This window comes from Ranitomeya variabilis, chromosome 2 (assembly GCF_051348905.1).
Source record: "Ranitomeya variabilis isolate aRanVar5 chromosome 2, aRanVar5.hap1, whole genome shotgun sequence".
Classification (NCBI taxonomy): Eukaryota; Metazoa; Chordata; class Amphibia; order Anura; family Dendrobatidae; genus Ranitomeya; species Ranitomeya variabilis.
This window is the reverse complement of record NC_135233.1, coordinates 161,429,730-161,444,567: the sequence shown is the minus strand read 5'-3', so window position 1 is coordinate 161,444,567 and position 14,838 is coordinate 161,429,730. Positions and strand designations below refer to the sequence as shown.

At 41.9% G+C, this 14,838-nt stretch overlaps 1 protein-coding gene across 2 annotated transcripts in view; it reads right to left on the bottom strand.

Moving 5' to 3' along the window:
- RGS17 (regulator of G protein signaling 17) overlaps nucleotides 1-14,838 on the bottom strand; it is a 205,223-nt gene that overhangs the window by 82,605 nt on the left and 107,780 nt on the right. The gene's annotated exons all lie outside the window — the stretch shown is intronic.

The window sequence follows — 14,838 nt, the reverse complement described above, 5'->3', positions numbered from 1 at the left end:
TTAATTAGCATTAAGAACATTATTAATCATGACTAAATTCTCATCTCCATTTGCTGAAATGCAGCCCAAACTTGCAAGGAACCGAAACCATCCATCACTGTTATCTACAGTCATTATAGTTCTGCTCCTCAGCCCTTCAGAGACAAGCTGCCTTCTCTTTCAGCCAAATATTTCACATTTTGAGTCATATTTCCGGAGCACCTTCTGCCATTTTTTTATTTTGCAAACCAGTTCTTATTTTCTGAAATTCTTATGTTTCATATTCTTCCACAATTGAGTCATTTGCTTTTTTTCATGCTGAAGGCATGGATTCACCGAACAGTAGATGGGTTTATCTAGATCCTACTGGTTTCTGACAATTCTGAGCTGTTGGCACTGGTAGACGTCTTCCAATTTCGAAGTTAAGAAAACATGATGCGTCTTTCATCTGCTGCAGTAAGTTTCCTTGGCTGACCACATGATCTACTGTCCTCAACATTGCTTCTTTCTTGGTGTTCTAAATGCTAAGAAAAAGAAGCAGATGCTTATCCACCATTTAATACCATCCAAAGAGGTGTCTGATTGGCTCCAAATTTATTCTGCAGCAGGACAAGGACTCCAAACATAAAGTCAATGTCATTAAGAAGTATATTTAACACAAAAAAGAACAAGGAGTCCTGTCAGTGATAATACAGCCTCCACAGAGCCCTGATATCAACATCATCGAGTCTGTGAGGGATAACATGAATGGACATGAGGCTGTGCACAAACCTACATCCACAGAAGATCTGTGGCTAGTTCTCCACCTGACTGAAACAACCTCCTTCAAAAACTGTGAGCAAGTGTACCTAGAAGAATTGATGCTGTGATGCAGTTTTTAATGCAAAGGGCAGTCCACACTTGCCTGAAAGTTTTGCACAGTCCTGTATTTAAAGAAAGAGGTGTAAAACTATTACAGATATATGGAAGCTAAATCAAATTGCTCAGTAGAAAGCACCAAATCATTTATACTTTGAAAAATGTGACAGCAATTTAAAAGTAGTAAAATTATGGCATGTCATTAACTCTGAACTTTATTAATTAATTTTGGCAAACTTGAGTAACAAATTATTCTAAAACTCATTTATTTTCTACTGTGAATATATATATATATATATATATATATATATATATATAAGTATATATACTGTATATATTTGCCTCTTTCACCTAAATAACTTAACTGTTGTCTAGATATTTAACTATGCAGCCGGATTTGGTGACAGTGATCCTCCTTCCTTTGACACTTAGGTGTCAATGGTCAATATTGAATGTAGCATCTAAGATGCAAATTGGAGCTCCAATCTTGGTAGTAGCTGATAACAGTTAAAGCCTAAAGGTACCGTTACACTAAACGACTTACCAACGATCACGACCAGCGATGCGATCGTTGGTAAGTCGTTGTGTGGTCGCTGGGGAGCTGTCACACAGTCAGCTCTCTCCAGCGACCAACGATCAGGGGAACGACTTCGGCATCGTTGAAACTGTCTTCAACGATGCCGAAGTCCCCCTGCAGCACCCAGGTAACCAGGGTAAACATCGGGTTACTAAGTGCAGGGCCGCGCTTAGTAACCCGATATTTACCCTGGTTACCATTGTAAAAGTAAAAAAAAACACTACATACTCACCTTCTGATGTCTGTCACGTCCCCCGGCGTCCACAGGGTTACGCGCTGCTGCCGAGAGCTTCCTGCACTGACTGAATGTGTCAGCGACGGCAGCAGCGGTGACGTCACCGCTGTGCTCTTCTTTACGGCCGGCCGGCGCTGACACATTCAGTGCAGGGAAGCCGGCGGCGGGGGACGTGACAGACATCAGAAAGTGAGTATGTAGTGCTTTTTTTTTACTTTTACAATGGTAACCAGGGTAAATATCGGGTTACTAAGCGCGGCCCTGCGCTTTAGTAACCCGATATTTACCCTGGTTACAAGTGAACACATCGCTGGATCGGTGTCTCACACACCGATCCAGCGATGACAGCGGGTGATCAGCGACGAAATAAAGTTCTGGACTTCTAGCTCCGACCAGCGATATCACAGCAGGATCCAGATCACTGCTGCGTGTCAAACACAACGAGATCGCTATCCAGGACGCTGCAACGTCACGGATCGTCGTCGTTCTCGCTGCAAAGTCGCTTAGTGTTAAGGTACCTTTAGGCTATGTTCACAGGTCCAGTAACGATTCATTGGAAATTCGTTAGGAAAAATGTTGTGCTGATACAACTTTTCAGTCCATTATTCACTAACTGATCTCTGCCGGACAATTATTATTATTTATTATTATAGCGCAAAGGGGTATACATAATAAAAACAAGTATAATAATCCTAAATTATACAAGTCACTGACTGGTACAAGAGGAGAGAGGACCCTAATCACTCAGGCTCACAGTCTACAAGGGATGGGTGAGGATACAGCAGGTGAGGGTAAAGCTGGTCATGCAGCAGTATGGTGGAGCGAGGGTTACTGCAGGCTGTAGGCTTGTCGGAAGAAGTAGGTCTTCAGGTTCCTTTTGAAGGTTTTCATGGAAGGCGAGAGACTGATATTATGTTGCATAATCTTGTATGCGATTATGGGAAGAGGAGATAAGAGGGGATTAGAGAAGGAGATCTTGTGAGGATCAGATGTTGCATGCAGGTAAGTACCGGGAGACTAGGTCACAGATGTATGGAGGAGACAGGTTGTGGATGGCTTTCCATGCCATGGTTGAGATTATGAACTGAAGTATCTGGGTAATGGGGAGCCAGTGAAGGGATTGACAGGGAAGAGAGGCCGGGGAATAGCAGGGGGACAGGTGGATTAGTAGGGCAGCAGAGTTGAGGATAGATTGGAGGGGTGTGAGAGTGCTAGAAGGTAGGCAACAGAGCAGGAGGTTGCAGTAGTCGAGGAAGGAGATGAGGGCATGTACTAGTGTTTTTGCAGATTTGTGATTATGGAATGTACGGATACAGAAAATATTTTTGCTTTGGAGTCAGCAGGAAGTGGAAAGGGCTTGGATATGTGGTTTGGCAGAGAGATCACAGCCCAGGGTCACCCTGAGGCAACAAGCTTGTGAGACTGGGGAGAGTGAGCAGCCAAATACTTTAATGGATAGGTCTGTTGGGGGGTTGAGTGAGATGGGTGAAAGATGATGAATTATGTTTTGTCCATGTAAAGTTTTAGAAATCGAGCAGGGAAGAAGGATGAAATAGCAGATATTGTGGGATTCTGGTTAGTAAGGAGATGCTATCAGGTTTCCAGAGAGGTAGATCTGTGTGTCATCTGATCATAGAGATAATAGAGTTTTCGATCAAACTCTACCACACCCAAAAGCACTACAAATATTGGCTGGTGACTATGTCATGCAGTCTTTATCTATTCCCCATTCCATCAAGATGGCTGGACCATCATTGTAAATAAGGAACTGTACTTTGTGTCACCCCCACCTCATTGTAGATTGTAAGCTCTGAAGAGCAGCATTATCATTATTTTTCCTTTAATTATTGTATTATCTGTAACTATGTTACTTATGACTGTTGCATATGAACCTCTGAATGTTAAAGCACTGTGGAATATGTTGGCGCTATATAAATAATTATTATTATTATGATACTGAAAGCAGTGGGACTCTATGAGCTGTCCCAGGCCAAAGGTGTTAATGAAGAACATAGTGGGTGAGATAAGGACGTGGTGTGTGAGTGAGTGGGAGATGCTGAATGTCCAGTCTGCTAGGTATGAAGGAATCCAAGACAGAGCCAAGTCTGTGATGCCAAGAGATGAGAGAGTCTGTAGTAAGAGGGAATGGTCGACTGTGTCAAAAGCAGATGACAGATCCAGGAGGAGGAGACAGAGTAGTGTCACTTGGATTTGGCAGTTAGTAAAACATTGGACACTTTAGTCATGGCAGTTTAAGTGGAATGATGCAGCCGTAAGCCAGATTGTAAGTGGCCAAAAAGGTGGCAGGAGGACAGTTCAAGATGGACATGCTGTTCCACTAGTTTTGAGACATAATGGAGAAGTGATATGGGTCAATAGCTAGACACAGAGGATGGGTCAAGGGAGGGCTTTTTGAGAATGGGTGTGATCGAGGCATGATTGAAGCATAATGGAAAAGCAAAGTTAATGCGGCATCTGTTGTGTCTTTCTAACAAATAAAGCAAGAAATAGAAGACAATGAATGCTGCATTAACGGATCCATTGCCCATTGACGCCAAAGTTAAAATAACAGATCCGGAAGTGATCAGTTAGTAAATAACGGACTAAAAAGTTGTGTCAGCACAACTTTTTTCCTAAGAGATTTTTGCTGGATCTGTTCTAATGATCATTACTGTACATGTGAACACAGCCTTACTTTTACTGCAGATACAACTTTTATGGTGCTAGTTGTTAGCTGCATCCTCCCAGGGCCATAAATGAAATGTTCATAGATCTATGGTGTTCATTTTGTCAAGCCCCTCATTTTTTTTAAAGAGAATCTGTCACCAGGTTTTTGCCACCTAATTTGAGAGCAGAATAATGAACAGACTTAGATGCCGATTCCAGTGATACATCACTTACTGATCTGCTTGCTGTAGTTATCATAAAATCACTGTTTTATCAGCAGGAGATTATCTCTAATGGACTAGTTAACCTGTTGCCATGTAGTCCTCCATATTCATGAGCTCTATATAACCCGGCACCCAACACTGATTGGCAGCTTTTTTTCCCCATGCCCAATTTATACAGAAAGCTGCCAATCAGTGGTGTGGGCGGGATTATACAGAGCTCAGAATTCAGAGAACTGGTAGATCTGCAGCAGATAAAACAGTTTTCAATGAATAAACTGCAGCAGGCAGCACATTAATTGATGTATCTCTGGGATTAGGGTCTCTACCCCTATATCACACTGTTCTCAAAGGAATAAGGAAAAAACTTGGTGAAAGATTCCCTATAAAGAAGTCCTCAATGATATTCCTATTACAGGGTGTTCATCTGTTGAGCCAGCAGCAAGTGCTCGCGTTTTTCTCTAGTTAGCTTTAATTGAACTAATTGGAAATGTAACTGCCATACCCATGAATATGATTGTTTTATAAAGTCATACCCAACAAAGTGGCCAAAAGGGATGTCAACATAGTGTTGTAAAAAAAACTGAAATGTTGTCATAATTATGTGTTTTACATTTCTGAAAAAAAAAAAAAAAACAGATTTATTGCACTCATTACAGCAAAGAAATGAAAAACAAATATTTAACAAGGCAAATGACCAGAATCGCATGTAATATCGATTATATTTTGACAATTCAGTCTTTATTTCTTACACACTATGCACCCGCAGATTAATTATATGCACACAACAAACTATTATGTCATCACAAAACTTTGATTCAATGTGTTGAATTCTCTACAAAAAGAATAAATGATGAAAAAAAAAAATTAAAGATTGGAAGTGAAGAAATATGCCTCGCAGACTTGATTCATCGCCTCCAATTTTCATCTGCTAATTACATCATTTATTCCAGCAGCAAAACGCTGATTGGCTTCAAAAGAAACATTTGTGGAGCTGTTTTCTTTGTTTTTTCTAAATAATGATTTAAGGTTTAATTATAATGATATATAGTGAGGAAGAAATGTAATACACATATTTTTGGTAAATTCAATGTTTTGTGCATAGATACACTGCTTATTTTCTCTCTGTACAGTGAATAACAAGCATATGCATTCATCATTAGAAGTATTATTTACAGGATTTATACCAAGGCTTTTTAATTCCCTGGAAGGCATAGAAGTCTCATATGCTGATTTAGGGTTAGTAAAAGGCAAAGGGGGTTTGCCCCAGGCAGATCTTTCAGATTGTAGCATAAAAAAGTGATCTGATGGAGATTTCATGGGTGACAACTTTAGCTCTACCATTAGTATTAATGCAGAAAACTCAATGCGAGTCTCAGTAGATCCCTTCCTACATCTCTTCTAGAGCATTATGTTCGAGAAGAACATTTCAAAATTTTGCAACTATACAGTTCAATCACCTTCATTCCTGTTGTAACTGAGAGGATGTTAGATCCATCTTCTTTAGTTAGTTAATTTAGTATTGCCTATTAAGAGAAATTCAGAAGAACTGTGGTTAAGAAAATCTCCGTGAAACCTAAAAAAGGCTGCTTCACATGGGTCGATAGCCTTGTATTCAGGTATTAATCAGCATGCATACAAGACTGAAAAAATTAAAATATTTTTTTTTCAAAACTATTTCTTCTTTATAATAATTTTATGGTAGCCTAAGACCCGAAATAGAGAATATAGTCATGGAGATGGTCATGAGATGAAAAATAGGTAGACTGTAGTTGCTAGAGACTTGCCATCCCTGATGGGATTTTTATCAAGGGGATAGATAACACTATGTGACACAATTTTTGTTCCTGGCTTCCAAGTGTAATATTTCAACTGCTTAGTCGAGGGGTTCAAGAGAGGCCTGGATGTCTTCCTGGAGCAGAACAATATTGTATCATACAATTATTAGGTTCTGTAGAAGGATGTAGATCTGGGGATTTATTATGATGGAATCTAGGAATATAGGCTGAACTGGATGGACAAATGTCTTTTTTCGGCCTTACTAACTATGTTACTATGTTACTTATGTTTAAAGACTATGGAAAAACGACTACATGCAGCACAAACTTTGATTTTATGACCACATGCCAGAAAATTTTCATATTTATTTTGACAAAAAAAGGAAATTATTATATTTTCGTTCATGCGGTCTGATAAAACACAACACTTGCATGGTAAATAGACAAAGACAGTCAAAAATTACTCAAAATTGTCTTGCAAATCGTTTTCTCGAAGAAGCCCCCATATGTAGTCCCCCATCATGTTTTCGTTATACTGTCCTTGGTAACGATGTTCAAAGTCCAATATATATTGATGAAAGCGCTCGCCTTGCTCCTCTGAGTAAGCTCCCATGTTCTCCTTGAACTTGTCAAGATGTGCGTCAAGGATATGGACTTTGAGAGACATTTTGCATCCCATTATGGCGTAATTCTTTATGAGAATCTGAACCAACTGCACATAGTTTTCAGCCTTGTAATGACCCAGGAAGCCATGAACCACTGCAATGAAACTGTTCCAAGCTGCTTTCTTTGTCCTGTTCAGCAGCTTGGCGAACTTGTCACATTCTATGATCTTCTTAATCTGCGGTCCGACGAAGATACCAGCCTTGACCTTTGCCTTGGACAGCTTTGGAAAGAGATTTTGGAGTTACTTGAAAGCTGCTGACTCCTTGTCAAGAGCCATGACAAACTGCTTGATGCCTTACTTGATGTGCAGTGGTGGCATCAGCACCTTCAGAGGTTCTATCAGCGGCTCCCACTTGACGTTGCACTTCCCCACAGAGAACTCAGTCCGCTGTGGCCAGTTCTTTCTGTGGCAGTGCGTCTTAGTGTCATGGCTGTCCCAAACGCAAAGGAAAAAAGGAAATTTTGTGAAACCGCTTTGAAGTCCCATCAGGAATGACACCATTTTGAAGTTTCCGATGACCTCCCATCCATAGTCGTCATATTTCAAGGCACTCAGCAACATCTTGACACCTGTGTAGTCCTCTCTGAGATACACAGAGTGAGCCATAGGGAGAGATGGGTAGTTGTTTACGTTGTGAAGCAGCATGGCTTTGAGGCTCCGGGATGAACGGTCTATGAATAGGCGCCATTCACTCGGATTAAAGGTGATACCTATTGCCTCAAAAAGACTGGCCACATTGTTGCAGAAGTACAACCCATCTTCCCGACTGAAGAAGTTGGAAAATGTTTGGTGACGCTTTTTCTGATCTATGACTTGCATGCTTTCATCCAACAAGTTCCACTGTTTGAGCCTGGATGTCAGAGACTCAGCATTGGACTTGGTAAGATGAAGGTCTCTAATCAGATCGTTGACATCTTTCTGGTTAGGAAAGTATGGCCTACTCTCCTCAACCGCATCTGTGAAAACGTAATCTTGATCTCCAATATCTTCCTTCAATTCTGGAAAATTGTTTCTACATCTGCACAATTCTAGCAGTTCAACAATATTCTAGAAGACTACTCAGTATTGAATACGAATTGAGAATTTTCCCAAAAACAGACAAATTTCTAAGTTTCATTGTCCTGATCACAGAAGCAAAGTTTTTGTGGAACAACTATTTTCTATTTATTTTAGGCATAACGGGTTAGGAAAACACACTTTGTACCCAGGAACAAAAAATAAAAAAAAATTTGTCACATAGTGTAAATGAAGGTCAAGGCTGGCCAGGTCCAACTGCATGTCCTGGTCAAAAGTGGAAATTCGAAGTTACAGGGGCATCTCACAAAATTAGAATATCATCAAAAAGTTAATTTATTTCAGTTCTTCAATACAGAAAGTGAAACTCGTATATTATATAGAGTCATTACAAACAGAGTGATCTATATCAAGTGTTTATTTCTGTTAATGTTGATAGTTATGGCTTACAGCCAATGAAAACCCAAAAGTCATTATCTCAGTAAATTAGAATACTTTATAACACTAGCTTGAAAAAATGATTTTAAACTCCGAAATGTTGGCCTACTAAAATGTATGTTCAGTAAATGCACTCAATACTTGGTCAGGGCTCCTTTTGCATCAATTACTGCATCAATGCGACGTGGCATGGAGGTGATCAGTCTGTGGCACTGCTGAGGTGTTATGGACGACCAGGTTGCTTTGATAGCAGCCTTCCGCTCATATGCATTGTTGGGTCTGGTGTCTCTCATCTTCCTGTTGACAATACCCCATAGATTCTCTATGGGATTAAAGGGACTCTGTCACCTGAATTTGGAGTTAACAATTTTTAGCCATAGGGGCGGAGTTTTCGGGTGTTTGATTCACCCTTTCCTTATCCGCTGGCTGCATGCTGGCTGCAATATTGGATTTAAGTTCATTCTCTGTCCTCCGTAGTACATGCCTGCACAAGGCAATCTTGCCTTGCGCAGGCGTGTACTCCGGAGGACAGAGAATAAACTTCAATCCAATTTTGCGGCCAGCATGCAGCCAGCGGGTAAGGAAAGGGTGAATCAAACACCTGAAAACCCCGCCCCAATGGCTGAAAATTGTTCCCTCCAAATTCAGGTGACAGGGTCCCTTTAAGGTTAAATGAGTTTGCTGGCCAATCAAGCACAGTGATACTGTTGTTTTTAAACCAGGTATTGGTACTTTTGGCAGTGTGGACAGGTGCCAAGTCCTGCCGGAGAATTAAATTTCCAACTCCAAAAACCTCGACGGCCAAGGGAAGCATGAAGTGTGCTAAAATGTCCTGGGGGATGGCTGCACTGACTTTGGTCTTGATAAAACACAGTGGACCTACACCAGCAGATGACATAGCTACCCAAACCATCATTGATTGTGGATACTTCACACTACACCTCGGAAATCAAGGTCCCAGAGTCTGGAGGAAGAGTGGAGAGACAGACAATCCAAGCTGCTTGAGGTCTAATGTGAAGTTTCCACAATCAGTGATGGTTTGGGAAGCCATATCATCTGCTTGTATAGGTACACTGTGTTTTATCAAGACCAAAGTCAGCGCAGGCGTCTACCAGGAAATTTTAGAGCACTTCATGATTCCCTCTGCTGAGAAGCTTTTAGGAGATGGAAATTTCATTCTCCAGCAGGACTTGGCAACTGTCCACACTGCCAAAATTATTAATAAAAACAACAATATCACTGTGTTTGATTCGACAGCAAACATGCCTGACCTTAACCGCATAGAGAATCTATGGGGTATTGTAAAGAAGAAGATGAGAGACACCAGACCCCACAATGCAGACGAGCTGAATGCTGCTATCAAAGCAACCTGGGCTTCCATAACACCTTAGCAGTGCCACAGACTGATCGTCTCCATGCCACGCCGCATTGATGCAGTAATTGATTCCAAAGGAGCCCCGATCAAGTATTGAGCGCATTTACTGAACATACATTTTAGTAGGCCAACATTACGGATTTTGAAATCATTTTTCTAAGCTGGTGTTATGAAGTATTCTAATTTACTGAGATAATGACTTTTGGGTTTTCATTGGCTGTAAGCCATAATCATCAACATTGGCAGAAATAAACATTTGAAATCATCACTCTATTTGTAATTACTCTATCTAATATACAAGTTTCACTTTCTGTATTGAAGAACTGAAATAAATAAACTTTTTGATGATATTCTAATTTTGTGAGATGCACCTCCAACTCTGGACCTATTAAAGGGTTAGTCCCATCTTTATAAATGGGTATTGTCTAATAGTGCTTGTATGTACAAGCAAATTTTTCAGTCTGCTGCTTATTAGCATTTTCAGCCATTCTTGAGATATTAACCCCTTCATGACCCAGCCTATTTTGGCCTTAATGACCTTGCCGTTTTTTGCAATTCTGACCAGTGTCCCTTTATGAGGTAATAACTCAGGAACGCTTCAACGGATCCTAGCGATTCTGAGATTGTTTTTTCGTGACATATTGGGCTTCATGTTAGTGGTAAATTTAGGTCGATAATTTCTGAGTTTATTTGTGAAAAAAACGGAAATTTGGCAAAAATTTTGAAAATTTTGCAATTTTCACATTTTTAATTTTTATTCTGTTAAACCAGAGAGTTATGTGACACAAAATAGTTAATAAATAACATTTCCCACATGTCTACTTTACATCAGCACAATTTTGGAAACAATTGGTTTTTTTTTGCTAGGAAGTTATAAGGGTTAAAATTTGACCAGTGATTTCTCGTTTTTACAACAAAATTTACAAAACCATTTTTTTTAGGGACCACCTCACATTTGAAGTCAGTTTGAGGGTTCTATATGGCTGAAAATACCCAAAAGTGACACCATTCTAAAAACTGCACCCCTCAAGGTGCTCAAAACCACATTCAAGAAGTTTATTAACCCTTCGGGTGTTTCACAGCAGCAGAAGCAACATGGAAGTAAAAAATGAACATTTAACTTTTTAGTCACAAAAATGATCTTATAGCGAATTTTTTTTTTATTTTCCCAAGGGTAAAAGGAGAAACTGGACCACGAATGTTGTTGTCCAATTTGTCCTGAGTACGCTGATACCTCATATGTGGGGGTAAACCACTGTTTGGGCGCACGGCAGGGCTCGGAAGAGAAGGAGCGCCATTTGACTTTTTCAATGAAAAATTGGCTCCAATCTTTAGCGGACACCATGTCGCGTTTGGAGAGCCCCCGTGTGCCTAAACATTGGAGCTCCCCCACAAGTGACCCCATTTTGGAAACTAGACCCCCCCAAGGAACTTATCTAGAAGCATAGTGAGCACTTTAAACCCCCAAGTGCTTCACAAATTGATCCGTAAAAATGAAACAGTACTTTTTTTTCACAAAAAAATTATTTTAGCCTCAACTTTTTCATTTTCACATGGGCAACAGGATAAAATGGATCGTAAAATTTGTTGGGCAATTTCTCCTGAGTACGCTGATACCTCATATGTGGGGGTAAACCACTGTTTGGGTGCACGGCAAGGCTCGGAAGGGGAGGTGTGCCATTTGACTTTTTGAATGGAAAATTAGCTCCAATCGTTAGCGGACACCATGTCGTCTTTGGAGAGCCCCTGTGTGCCTAAACATTGGAGCTCCCCTACAAGTGACCCCATTTTGGAAACTAGACCCCCCAAGGAACTTATCTAGATGCATAGTGAGCACTTATAACCCCCAGGTGCTTCACCGAAGTTTATAACGCAGAGCCGTGAAAATAAAAAATAATTTTTCTTTCCTCAAAAATGATCTTTAGCCCAGAATTTTTTATTTTCCCAAGGATAATAGGAGAAATTGGACCCCAAATGTTGTTGTCCAGTTTGTCCTGAGTACGATGATACCCCATATGTGGGGGTAAACCACTGTTTGGGCGCACGGCAGGGCTCGGAAGTGAAGGCACGCCATTTGGCTTTTTGAATGGAAAATTAGCTCCACTCATTAGCGGACACCATGTCGCGTTTGGAGAGCCCCTGTGTGCCTAAACATTGGAGCTCCCGCACAAGTGACCCCATTTTGGAAACTAGACCTCCCAAGGAACTAATCTAGATGTGTGGTGAGCACTTTGAACCCCCAAGTGCTTCGCAGAAGTTTATAACGCAGAGCCGTGAAAATAAAAAATAATTTTTCTTTTCTCAAAAATGATTTTTTAGCCCACAATTTTTTATTTTCCCAAGGGTAACAGGAGAAATTGGACCCCAAAAGTTGTTGTCCAGTTTCTCCTGAGTACGCTGATACCCCATATGTGGGGGTAAACCACTGTTTTGGCACACGTCGGGGTTCGGAAGGGAAGTAGTGACGTTTTGAAATGCAGACTTTGATGGAATGCTCTGCGGGCGTCAGGTTGCGTTTGCAGAGCCCCTGATGTGCCTAAACAGTAGGAACTCCCCACAAGTGACTCCATTTTGGAAACTAGACCCCCAAGGGAACTTATCTAGATGTGTGGTGAGCACTTTGAACCCCCAAGTGCTTCACAGAAGTTTATAACGCAGAGCCGTGAAAATAATAAATGTGTTTCCTTTCCTCAAAAATATTTTTTTAGCAGAGAATTTTTTATTTTTGCAAGGGTAACAGGAGAAATTGGACCCCAAAAGTTATTGTCCAGTTTCTCCTGAGTACGCTGATACCCCATATGTGGGGGTAAACCACTGTTTGGGCACATGCCGGGGCTCGGAAGGGAAGTAGTGACATTTTGGAATGCAGACTTTGATGGAATGGTTTGCGGGCATCATGTTACGTTTGCAGAGCCCCTGATATGCCTAAACAGTAGAAACCCCCCACAAGTGACCCCATTTTGGAAACTAGACCCCCAAGGAACTTATCTAGATGTGTGGTGAGCACGTTCAACCCCCAAGTGCTTCACAGAAGTTTACAACGCAGAGCCGTGAAAATAAAAAATCATTTTTCTTTCCTCAAAAAAGATGTTTTAGCAAGCAATTTTTTATTTTCACAAGGGTAACAGGAGAAATTGGGCCCCAATGTTTGTTGCCCAGTTTGTTGTGAGTACAGTGATACCCCATATGTGGGGGTAAACCACTGTTTGGGCGCACGTCAGGGCTCGGAAGGGAAGTAGTGACATTTGAAATGCAGACTTTGATGGAATGGTCTGCGGGCGTCACGTTGCATTTGCAGAGCCCCTGATGTGCCTAAGCAGTAGAAACACCCCACAAGTGACCCCATTTTGGAAACTAGACCCCCGAAGGAACTTATCTAGATGTGTGGTGAGCACTTTCAACCCCCAAGTGCTTCACAGAAGTTTATAACACAGAGCCGTGAAAATAAAAAATAATTGTTCTTTCCTCAAAAATTATGTCTTAGCAAGTAATTTTTTATTTTTGCAAGGGTAACAGGAGAAATTGGACCCCAACAGTTGTTGCCCAGTTTGTCCTGAGTACGATGGTACCCCAAATGTGGGGGTAAACCACTGTTTGGGCGCACGTCGGGGCTTGGAAGGGAGGGAGCACCATTTGACTTTTTGAATGCAAGATTGGCTGGAATCAATGGTGGCGCCATGTTGCGTTTGGAGACCCCCGATGTGCCTAAACAGTGGAAACCCCTCAATTCTAACTTCAACACTAACCCCAACACACCCCTAATCCTAATCCCAACTGTAGCCATAACCCTAATCCCAACCCTAACCCCAACACACCCCTAACCACAAATCTAACCCCAACACACCCGTAACCCTAATTCCAACCCTAACCCTAATCCTAACCCTAATCCAAACCCTAACCCTAATCCCAACCCTAACCACAACTGTAACCCCAACACACCCCTAACCCTATCCGTAACCCTAACCACAAGCCTAATCTTAACCCTATTTCCAACCCTAGCCCTAATTCCAACCCTAACTCTAATTCCAACCCTAACCCTAAGGGTATGTGCCCACATTGCGGATTCGTGTGAGATTTTTCCGCACGATTTTTGAAAAATCTGCAGGTAAAAGGCACTGCGTTTTACCTGCGGATTTACAGCAGATTTCCAGTGTTTTTTTGTGCGGATTTCACCTGCGGATTCCTATTGAGGAACAGGTGTAAAACGCTGCGGAATCCGCACAAAGAATTGACATGCTGCGGAAAATACAACGCAGCGTTTCTGCACGGAATTTTCCGCACGGAATTTTCCGCACCATAGGCACAGCGGATTTGGTTTTCCATAGGTGTACATGGTACTGTAAACCTGATGGAAAACTGCTACGAATTTGCAGTGGCCAATCCGCTGCGTATCCGCGGCCAATCCGCTGCGTATCCGCGGCCAATCCGCTGCGTATCCGCGGCCAATCCGCTGAGGATCCGCAGCCAAATCCGCACATGCCATAACCCTAACCCTAACCCTAACCCTACCTGTAACCCTAACCCTAACCCTACCCGTAACCCTAACCCTAGTTCTAACCCTAGTTCTAACCCTAACCCTAGTGGAAAAAGAAAAAAAAAAATATTTTCTTTATTTTATTATTGTCCCTACCTATGGGGGTGATAAAGGGGGGGTTTATTTATTATTTTTTTTATTTTGATCGCTGTGATAGAACCTACCACAGCGATCAAAATGTACTTGTAATGAATCTGCCGGCCGGCAGATTCGGCGGGCGCACTGAGCATGCGCCCGCCATTTTGGAAGATGGCGGCGCCCAGCGAGGAGACGGACCGACACCGGGAGCCTCGGTAAGTATAAGGGGGGGGAGATCGGGGCACGGGGGGGGGGCGTCGGAGCACCGGGGGGTGACATAGGAGCAGGGGGGGAGCGGACAGGAGGACGGGGGAGCGGAGCACAGGACGGAGGGGACCGGACCCCATAACGGAGCACTGGGGGGGCGATCGGTGGGGTGGGGGGGTCACTTGAGGTTTTCCAGCCATGGCCGATGTT